The sequence below is a fragment of the Amborella trichopoda genome, chromosome 8, assembly GCF_054954075.1.
Source record: "Amborella trichopoda isolate Santa Cruz 75 chromosome 8, AtrichopodaSantaCruz75HAP2 v2.0, whole genome shotgun sequence".
In the NCBI taxonomy this organism is placed as follows: Eukaryota; Viridiplantae; Streptophyta; class Magnoliopsida; order Amborellales; family Amborellaceae; genus Amborella; species Amborella trichopoda.
The window spans coordinates 36,631,485-36,643,182 of NC_142343.1; the positions used below are offsets into that span (position 1 = coordinate 36,631,485).

Below are 11,698 nucleotides of genomic sequence, written 5' to 3' on the forward strand. Positions count from 1 at the left end.
ACTATTTAAAATAACTGGGTTGGATCCAAATCGAATACAAAGGATGAGTGGCAAATAAATATACATTCGAGATACTAGAGTTTATAAGATGGAGAAAATTCACATCAAGGGTTACAGATGGTATCACTAATAAGACCCATGAGACTTCAACTCAACCTATTATTGTGGGCGCTTTATTTGAGAGCTCCCTGCCAGTCATGCTGGTTCACTTTGGCCTTGGGGCGCCCCTTTCAGGACCCCTAAGCAGCTTTTATTGAGAGGCTCCCCGCTAGTCTTGCCTGTTCATCTTGACCTTTAAATAGACATAGAATAAGGATTTTGGAAAAATATATTGGCTAATTGAATTCCCATGACGCCCTTGGCTCCTGAGGATTAGTAGGGCTATGGGTTCTGGGTTCTACTGGTAGGTTTTATCTTGAAAGACTGTTTTGGTTTGAAAAGGAAGGGGTTTTATTAGTCCCCAACTTAACTCTTTTATTAACTCTACGATTCAAGCAATCTTCTCAGACCTTGGATACATTTTTTTTTTCAACACAAGATGTGTCATCATTTGCGGGTGGCTGATCTAACTCTTTCATTTTGGAAAATATTTTGAGATAAATTTTGAAAATGAGGAGAAATTTGAAAACATATACTGGTACTGGTTACAATTTTAACCAAGAAATCAATGTTTTTAAATCACAAAATATAAAGTTTGAAAACATCCAAATTGGGATATTCCTTGAGATGATTTGAAAGTTGAAAAAAAAGAATAGAAACATTTTAAAGAATGGAGAGATTCTAATAATAATAAATTTTCCTCAAGCAACCTAATAATAATAATTTTTCCTCAAGCAACCATAGAATCTTTGCCAAAGTAGTTTTATGTCATGCAATGATGGACATAGTCTTTGCTCATGAGGTTGACATATTCACCAATCAGTTTACTATCATGCGGAGATGGATGTATTCATTCAATCAGTTTAACATAGAAAAAAAAAATTCACGTCCTACCAAACATCCGTGATCGTCAGATCGGCGCAGATTCAATCTGAGCCATTGGACTCATATGTTCATATGAGCTAGTGGGCTAATCCTATGTTTTATATATATATATATATTTAGAATTAAGGGCATAGATGTTGAAAGATATTTTCTTGAAGATGAGAGATATGCTATTTTCATTGGCCTTGCCCTATTTTCAATGAAAACTTACCCCATTTTCTTTGGCTTACATTATTACCCTGATTATCTAGAGTATATATATCTATGCACATATTCATAGTAATGCCTAGGAATGGATTTTGATGTCTTTGATCTACATTTTTACTCTATTAATTACTACCTCTCCATCAAAAAACACAATCCATATTTTTGTATTTAAATTTTTTGATGTATTTTTACCAATTCTTCTTCTTGCAATTAGGTATGCCTCTTTCAATCTCATTAGATGTTACTTTATTTAATATATTACTTATTGTGCCTCTTTTATGTTTTTATTATACTATTATGTTATTGTTGCATTTATGACTATTTTTTATGGGAAAGTATATAATGAGATCATTTACTTTTGGTACAAGGTGGTAATAATTAATATTAACCATTGGATGTGAAATTGGATAGCTGCATTTATTTGACCACGCACAAAGTTCAAAAGAAACGTTTTTGAACTTTGTGAGACACCCAAGCTATTAAATTTCACACCACATAGTTATAAATAATTGTAAACTCTTTGTACCAATAGTAAATGATCTCATTGTATACGGTTCTCATTTTTATTTATTATAAAAATTTTATTGTATAACATTTTTTGTTGTTTCATGGTTATGTAGATAACGTTATTAACTATGATATTTTTTACCTAATTCAATTTTTTTATTAATGCATTTTTTTTATATTTTTCCATCTCCACTTACATTGTACGTGCAATGCATGTAAAATCGAAAAGTATGAAAAGAATTCATATATATGGGAGCCATAAACCTTTTCTTTCTTCCTCAAGTTAAGCTTTGCAGTTAATGGGGTCATGCCCTTCTTTTCTCTTTCTCTCTCTCGCACTTTTTTTTTTTTGTCAATCATGATATTTATAGTGATGTTTTTGACAAATTACTGAGTGATAAAGAACAGGAGTTATGTTTTAATGGAAGATTCATAAAGATAGAGACGTGCATGATTTTTACGGGGACTAATCCTTTTTTGGCATCAAGTTAGTTTTCAATCGATTTCTTTACTTATAGACGCACTTTAAATTTTATCGGAAGTTGTAGTTCCCGAAGCTTTTCAACGCCTTGAAAATCCATGTTCGAATTTAATTATAAAATTTAAAATTCTGAATAACTTTTAGATCGGGTAGATCTATAAATACTTCAAAATATTAAAAATAGGCGGTACAAATAACTTGTTACAAGATGCAGTATTTTAGATCTTGAAATTTTGTTTTTCATTAATATTTATACATCTTGAAGTCTGAAATAGTAAAAAAGAAGATTTTCTAAATTTGGAACTAATCTTTTTTAGTAGATTTTTGAGTGCGCCTCACTTCTACAGTATAAACTTCCCACCGATAAACTTTTTCCTTATATTTATCACTTTCAAATTAGAGCACGTATGCATGATTTTTTCATCTTCTTGGATTTTTCTATACCAATGGATTATATGCTCCCGCTGGAGCATGACACGTATAATTTTAACAAAAACAGACACGTGCATAGCATGTTCTAATTGGCCAACCTAAATTAATAGATGATTGCTACTGAAATTGGCCAAACTAATATAATAATAGAAAAAAATTATATAAGGTTGCAGAAAAAAATTATATAAGGTTGCAAGCTTAAAGTGCACCTCAAAAATTCATCGGAAAATGACGTTTTAATGTTGAAAAATCTGCTAATCATCTCTACATCGGGATGCATGAATATGAAAAAAAAAAAGATTTCGAGTCCTCAAAATTGTGAATCTTGCAACACATTATCTAGACCGGCCATTTTCTAAATTTTCTTATATTTATAGATCTAAATTTACTTGTTATGATAAAATTTCGATGTGCATCTTAATTTGATTGTTAAAGATTACAACTTTATACAAACCACACTTATAGATACTAATCATTATAACCTTATTCAAAATTAGTGCGTATTTTAGGTAGAAGATGTGACATATTGTATGTTTTATTTTCGAGAAAGCTTCCTCCTACAACATAGAAGTTCTATCTTCTCTTTATCCAACCATCCATTTTTTAATGGAGGGTTAAGATTGCCCCAATCACAATCTCACGTCTCTACACTGTTTTATTTTAAATTTTTTTCTATAAAATTTTTTAATACCAAATTTTGAACGTCCATTCCTCTATTAAACTCGCACTAACAAAAAATATAAAAAATATATTTTCAATCAAATAAAATGACCAAAATACCTTTGAAAGTTTCAAGAGGTATTTTGGTCATTATTTTTTATCCAAAAAATATTGTTAATATTTTTTATTGGTGCGCCCTAATAAGAAGATGGCACGTACCAACTTTCATATTCATAAAAATTGTATTAAAAAAACTAAAAATAAAATACTTTAAGACGTCAATTCTAAGATCAAATGGCGAGTGGCTCTCTTGATAAAAAATGGACGGCTGGATATAGAACTTCTATATTGTAGGAGGAACATATAAAGCTTTCCCTCTTTTTTTTTGGGTAAATATATATTGTATGTTTTATATCTTACATAGAATAACTGCATTTCGATTAATTGGATATCCATACGTTTTATTCCTTTCTATGTTTAGATTTTGGCGATATTGTGAAGTTAGTTTTTAGGTATACTTTTGTGCATTACCTCTCAACGTCCGCTACCACATTTAAGTGAAGATAATTTGGTCAAAGTTTCCTACTTTTTTATTAATGATTTCAAGCAATTGTCCAATGATCTTTTCTTTACATTAAAAACAAGAAAAGAAAAAGGATTTCAAACAAACATATTGCATTTATTATGGTATTTGTCTGTTTTCGTATCAATCTTATGATCAAAGATTTGGATTAAGATTCCCATTTCTTTATCCAATTGGATAAAATAATTAGTTGGTCTTGGGGTCTTGGTGGTAGTACTACTTGTACCTCAACTAATGCCTATATTTCTATTCTTACCCAATACCTTCAAAAACCACTAACGATTTAAAAAAAGGATAAGGACTCGTCATTCCAAAATTACCAAAAAAAAAAAAAAAAAAAGAAGTTGATTTAGAAGGAAATTTTTTTAAAAAATGCATTTTAACTCTTGAAACCCCATATCTATTGGCCCTTTAGTGGAGGGTTCAAAGACGGTCATGGAGAGGGAATAGATTTGGAGCACCAAATCAATAATTTTTGCCAAAATATGTCCTACTCCCTGGGGAGTATACTGTTCATTTACTCCTCAAGTAAAATCCCACCAAAGATTAAGCACCCTTTAAGCATTTGAAAAAAAATAATGTATCAAGCTTAAATAGAAACCGTCCAATTTTTAGAAAACTCAAATTTCACATTTTTTTTCTTTTGAGAATAATCATTTAGTTCTTAAGTGGTTTCCAAAATTTCACATTGAAAAAATCCTTCCAAGTATGTCTTTGGACCGAGGGAGTGGAATACATGTTCAATTTTTTTTTCATGGAATCAATATCAAGGTTGACTAAAGATGATCTTAAAGATTTTAGACTAAAAAAAAAAAGGTACCCTAACTATGTTTTTTGGGAGCTAGACCACCAAAGTACATGGTTGGAGCTAGACCACCTAATATGTGGCTTGCTTAGAATGGATAGAACATTAAGTGGAAGGCCCCTGATATGGCAATCTTGGTTGTGGGTTCCAATTTCCAACCAGCTTACCAACGGCCACAACCCCCTCCCCTTCAAAAAAAAAAAAAGGAGGGTTATTTTTCTATAGGATAGTTGTAGTCATGCACAAGACAAAAAGGATCATAATAAAGGTCCCACCTTCTACTTCCTTTTAGTCTTCTTCCTCCACTCTGTTCCCTTCTAGCTCCTACTACCAGTAAAAGCAAAAATAAAAGTGCCTAAATCAACTAATAAAGACTAGCATGAAGACGATCATGCTTGGAGACCATTAAAAAAGACAAACCTTTTGGCAAACTATATTTTCTACTTTTGAGGGCCATACTTATATTCAAGCCCCAAATAGTTACATTTTTTTCAAAGGGCTTCTAGCCCATTTCATAAAACCATTCTAATAAAACCTAGACAACCAACCACTTTCATCTACCCTAAACCCTTCAAAACTACCCTAAACCAAACTATCCTAAATGAATTTAGACGGTGTAGAAATTTTTCTTAAAAAAATCACATTTAAATATCAATTTGTTTTTGTTTTTTCTCTTTTCATATTTGTAATCATCTTAACCTAGATCATGAATATCTAAAATTTTGGATTAAATATCCATTTCTATGATAGGTTTAAGTGGGGTGTATTAGAGAGAGAGAGTTGCCAGTGGAATTTGACAACTTAGTGGTTGGATCCAAAATTAAGATTTGTCTTGTGTTAGGGATGTTATTTTAGCATTAGATTTTCTCAAGTAGAAAGGTCTGAAATAATATCAAGGGCCAGAGAGTTTGTCTTCTCCGAAAATTCTTCTTTAAAAAGCTTTTCAATACAAGAACTTTCCTTAAAGATAAAAAAAGAAAAAGAAAAAAAGAAACTTCCTTTTGTTAATGGAAACAACGTAGTTGCAAAATGTTTATTTTTCTTGTTTTAACACAGACAAAAGGTGAACATCAATTATTGCAAGGATTTTTCAAATAAACTGACATAAAAAATTAATGGCTGTGATTTGTATAAGGTTGCAACCTTAAACAATCCAATTAAGGCATACCTTCAAATTTTATCATGACATGTAAATTTGGTATAAGAAATTCTTAGAACTATCTGAAAATCTATTTTCATCTCTAATTACAAAATTTTAACCTCAAAAAATGGTTAAAATCAAGTAGATCTATAAATATATAAAAATCTTGGAAATGGACAGTCTAGATAATGTGTTGCAAGATGCACTATTTTTTGGACTCTAAATCTTTTTTTTCTTTTCTTTTCATATTCATACATCTCAATGTTGGAATGATCAATTAGAGGGTTTTTCAACATTAAGACAACATTTTCAGATGGATTTTTGAGGTGCATCTTTAATTCTAGATTTTAATATTGCAACCGTCTATAAACTTTTTCCAAAATTAAGTTGCTCTTTTTGTTTTTCAACTACACATACTCTAAGTGGTATTTTTTTTTTTCTAGAAGTAGTACTGTAAATACCTCATTTTAAGTTCAAATTACTCTAAAACTTGAGATCCAGGATTTATGGAATGCGTCTAAGTGGATGGAAGTTTGTTATGGATGAATTCAACTGAATTTAAAATTATCAAAGGCTACTTAATTCTAGAAAATTGAAAGGAATTGGATAGGAAATAGTCACAGTATTTAGATTAGCATAAGAAACCAAACCATTATGGTGAAGGATGGGTCAAATTTTAGGGAATTAATCTCAAAAAAATTAGTGAAACAAATCTTAATTGGAATTAAAAACACCATAAGAGATTAATGTTGGACTTTGTTTGAACTTGTTGACGCATAACATATTGATGCCAATGCACATTATATATCACATCGGGGTATGATTAAGGAAATGTATATAATAAGACCATTTATTTTTTAATCAAGACATAAACATTATTGGCCATAGGATATGAGAGCGGGTGGTTGGTGTTGTGTCATTGATTAGGTACAAAAACCTAAATAGAATTTTTCAAAAGTTGTGATGCATTTTCATATGGTGAATTTCACATTTAATTGCTAAGAGTAATTGTGATTTTCTTATATCAAAAGTGAAAAGACTTATAATATACATTTCTATAATTTCATGGTGCACACTTCTCCAAATTTTTTTGGGTTGTAGAACTAGGGTCCCCAAGCATTATATGCATAAAAATTGGACTTTTATTTTATAAAAACCCCTTCTCTCTCGTTGCATTCCATAAATTATGCAATGCAAGTTCAAATTTTTAAGTGGATTTTTAAGGTGATGGACACATGGATCAATCCAGGAACCCCAACTCTTGGTGCCGGGCTTATCAGATTCGGATATGCAAGTTTTTTATTTTATTTTTAAATTTTTTCTATTTGTTTCTACTTTCGTGCTTTTATTTGTTTTTTAGACCTAGATTTGCTTTGTTTCACGAGCGCAATTTAACCCGAACTTAGGAAAAGAGGTTCTAAAATATCTCATATGCAAAATATAATTTGCTGCACCGTGATTTTCAACATTTCTAATTCTAAAGCATATATTTAATTTGCATTTCAGAATTTCCTTATGATGTTTGAGTATAAGTAACTATGCGTATCTTCTCATACGTTACAAATATTCATATTAGTAAGGAAGAATAAGTAGGAGATTTTGAATTTCTCGCACGTTTGGTTCGTATGAAAATGATTTCTTAAAAATTATTATCTTAGAAAATAACTAATTTCTCACGTTTGGTTTGCCACAAGAGTAAAATAAAATCTTTTTACCTGTGAAATTAATTTCCATAAAAAATTTCTAAAATCTAAGAAATTGGAATCATATATGAATCCAATTTCTTTCAAAATAATTGGGTGCGGGGGTAAGTAGGGCTGCCATCGGGCAGGGCTAGCCCAAGGCTCGGCAAAGCTCAAAAATACCTTGGCCCGCCCCGGTAAGTCCTGGGCCAAAAAGTGTACCGAAAATCTCACCCCATCCCCGAATATGTACTATCAAAAATGTAAGAGTATATGTACTTCAGTACCAAACATCAAAAAACGAAGGAAATATGATGAAAGATTAGTAGGAAACGGTATTGAGGGGATCACATGATCACTTTTGAGTTTGCTCCACCTTGGCTCTTATCACTGCCGTCGCATCTCAAGTGCCACATGGGAACATGCAGAAGCTTATTCACAATGCCCCTTATCAACCACCAGCAACTGTTGATAATCCCTGTTGAATATTGTAGTGTTGGAACACCTAGAAGCATGAAATAATTTATTGGTGATCACACATCCTGATCACCAATAAATTCCATGTGATAGGGATAAATTCTGATGAGGAAATCACACCCAACTATGTGAAATAGCATTTTATTAGGCCTTTATTTCAATATTGGATAAGGATTAATTTCACATTGGTTATGCAAAAGACTAGTAGTGGAATTTCATGTTTCAAAAAATAATACAACGGAAAACCAAATTCAAGTAGAAACAGACCTTCAAATTGATCTCTGATCTGTTCTGCTTTTAAAAGATACAAAATTGCAAAAAAATCATGCAACTAAATCTGTTATGATGACCTTTCATCCTGACAAGGACAAGGACAAAAAGGAAGCCTTTCAAGGCTCAAACTGTGATGGATAACTTCACCATCCATGGTAAATATTGACAACCCATCTAAGGTAAAAACCCAAGAACCAAAACCCAGAAATAATATTGGGAAATAGAAATTTTTCAAGGGTAGAAAGAAGACAGAGATATACCCATAAAAGATGCTAGAGAGAGAGAGATATATATCATAAATAGAGATAGAGAGAGAGAGAGAGAAAGGCTTCTATTGATGTTCCCTTATGCACTGCAGAAGATGTTGCAGAATTAAGAGACCATGTCAGATGCCCCAAAGGAAAAAGAAAAAGAAAAGGCATATTTCAGTGAACATGGCTCTTCCATGCATCAGAGGTATTCCTTATAAAAAGTAGATTGGGAGTTGTCAAGATAAGGTACTCCATGCATCAGAGGATTCAATTATAGGAATCTCATGTTGTCGTGCTAACGATTGAGTACGATCATTATATTGGCAGTAAGTCAGTAAGATAGCGGCCAGCTTTCATGTAAACCAGAAAAAATTCTGCATTTTCCATTGTTTCTTTGTGTAGTTGTTAAACCAGAAAAAATATTCTTTTATCTTCTTAATTTGATTCAGTGGAAGAATGAAGTCAAGTGCTGGTTTCTTATGGGTACAGACACAGTCTTACAGAGATAGTTGAGTCCACTGTTTCATTCTTGCATATTTTCAGTAAATTATGTTTAAAATTAAAAGTATTTCTGCTCAGTTATATTTACAGGTGGTACCTGGATAACAGGGAAGACTCTCTAGTCTCTAGTACTAATAAAATGTCATATTTTGGATGATCATGCGTATTTTAGAGGTGAGGCATGTTAAGCATAAAAGCACCAAGACACAAGGAAAATGTGCAAATTCATCTTCAAGCACTTGATAAAGTGAGCATAAAAGAGCTCTAGAAATGTGTCACATTTGAACAAAACAATTCTTGGGACTCCTAAGACATGAGAGAGAGAGAGAGAGAGAGAGAGAGAGAGAGAGAGTGAGGGATACCTTGGCCCCAAATCTAATATTAAACTATAGACAATGTGCAAATTCATCTTCTAGCACTTAAGAAAGTTGGCATAAAAGCACCACAGAAATGTGCTGTAATTGATATTACAAGTATCCCAAATTCAATGATAAGATTCAGCTATTTTCTATTATGACTATGCAAAATCAGAATCATAATCCCTATCTCATAGGCCAAGCCACATTTAAAACTTGTACAGGAGATTTATACCTTGTGCAGAAGGATCCAATGATCCATTTCTGAGTTTCTATTTGCTGAACTCCTGTAATTCATAACGAAGAGCCAGAAGCAACCAAGTGACTTCGACATCTCGGAGCCCTTGCTTTCAGTTCAACTGACCCAAACATTGAATCTGGGATATCAAAAAAGAAGAAATCAAACCAAAAAGAAAAACGAGCAAAACTACGAATCACTCATAGAGTGGGGATTAATGAAATCATCCCTTTGCTCAATCCACAATCAACAATAGAAAAATCCAAGAAGAAGTACAAAAACACTTAAGAGAAAAAATAAATGAAGGCCAAAAAAGGGAAGGAAAAGTGGGATATTTCTTACCCTACCTCACTGTGACAAGCTAGGCCCCCGAACAAAGAATCCCCTGTTGCTTAGAAACAAACAATCTGTCCACTGAGCATTACTATCAAAACATAGCTTAGAAGTATCCCAAATATTACGATCACATAAAAGATATGATATTCAGGTAAATTTCAGCCGATTATTCATCAGCAGCACCATATTCAACTCTAGCAATGAAGCCAATATTCGCTTTTGACTACATGAGGAAAGAAGGTTGGCACCAAGGATGACATGATAACTGATGGTGGAGGCCCAAAGATGGATGATATTATTTCACATAGATGTCTTCTTAGCAGGTTGCATTGTCTTTGCTTTTGTGGCCTCATATTTCCTTGCATAATTGTATCCTCTATGCCTGGAAAGCAGCGACTGTTTCAGTAAACTATACTTATACCATAAATTGTCAGTTACAGCCTCTAGTTCCTCTCCTAAATTAGGGCCTTCTTGAATGTGTGATCTCATGGTTTTAGTATAATCCGATATCTAGGGTGGATAATCCAGGAGAATAGAGAGATTGAGGAAGATGTTGCACATAGAGCTAGAGCTGGATGGGCTAAGTGGAGATGTGCATCTGGAGTTTTATGTGATGCTGCATACCATTAAAACTGAAGAGGCAGTTCTATAGGATGGCTATAAGACTAGTCATGCATTTATGGGACAGAATGTTGGGCGATCAAGAAACAACATATGTATAAGATAAGAGTAGTTGCAATGAGGACGTTGAGATGGATGAGTAGCAAGACAAAAAATGATAGAATTTGGCATAAATACATAGAAGGGAACTTAAGTGTAGCTTCAATAGGTGATAAGATGTGGGAAAGTAGACTTGGATGGGCTGGTCATGTGCAACATAGACCTAACACAACACCAGCTAGGAGATATGATTTAGTTCAAGTGAAAGGTTCTAACAAGACGAGGGATAGGAAAGGACATGGATAGAAGTAATGAGAAAAGATATGGTGAATTTTGGTCATATAGATGGTATGGCCATTAATAGAAAAGAATGGAGGAACATAATTCATGCAGCCCATAAGGTTTGGATGATGATGATGATGATGATTGAAGCTTAAACTTTAAGACCGAATAGGTGCCAAGGACTTATCTAACCAGTGGAAAGAATAATTTTTCTCCTTGTGAGGCTAATGGAGCTTAAGTTTCCTGTCATCAAGGATCTCACATGGCTTATGTGCATGAAACAAGGTGCAAAAAATTGCATGTAATGTTCGATTTATAAACTCGTGAGATGAAGCAATCCAGGGAGTGCCATTAACATGTAGAGAGTTAAAGCAGGTTCAGAATTGCTCAGGCATAATTTACCATACAGCGCCAAAAATATCAGCACTCTATAACCATCCAGTAATCCTAGAGACTTTAAGCATAGAACCAATAGAACAGAGACTGACAAGAGAGAAGGTCCATTACATTTAGGTCTAGATGGAGGTTAGGACATCAAAGGGAAAGTACTAGGCATAGTCACACGAATCCAGAGCAATAGTAAAGCAGGGAGCTGCAAATATCAAGAGCACAGAAGCCCAAAACAAAATAGTTGCATCTAAAGTCAATGCAGACAATATAAAGGCCCCCAAAGGAGGGTTGTTCAACAGTCATAAGATGTTCAACAGTAGTAACATCACTTTTTCATGTACCAGTACTCTCCGCCAGCAGTATTTGGTGGGACATAAAATACGATGAAAAAGCACCCATGAAATCTTAGGAATAAAAGTTAACATCCAAAACTGATGAGTTACACGTAATAT

The 11,698-nt window shown here is 33.1% G+C and overlaps 1 long non-coding RNA gene across 2 annotated transcripts in view; it reads right to left on the minus strand.

Moving 5' to 3' along the window:
* Positions 1–9,331: 9,331 nt before the first annotated feature.
* The window catches only part of LOC110007540 (uncharacterized), a 4,768-nt gene continuing 2,401 nt past the window's right edge, over positions 9,332–11,698 (minus strand). Inside the window, exons 2-3 of one of the 2 annotated variants that reach the window (XR_016060651.1) lie at positions 9,926–10,296; positions 9,332–9,717 (exon numbers count right to left, since the gene is read on the minus strand). This is a non-coding gene — a long non-coding RNA (uncharacterized LOC110007540). Of the gene's footprint in view, positions 9,718–9,920 lie in introns of both variants that reach the window. The other variant, XR_002281463.2, reaches the window with a different exon arrangement.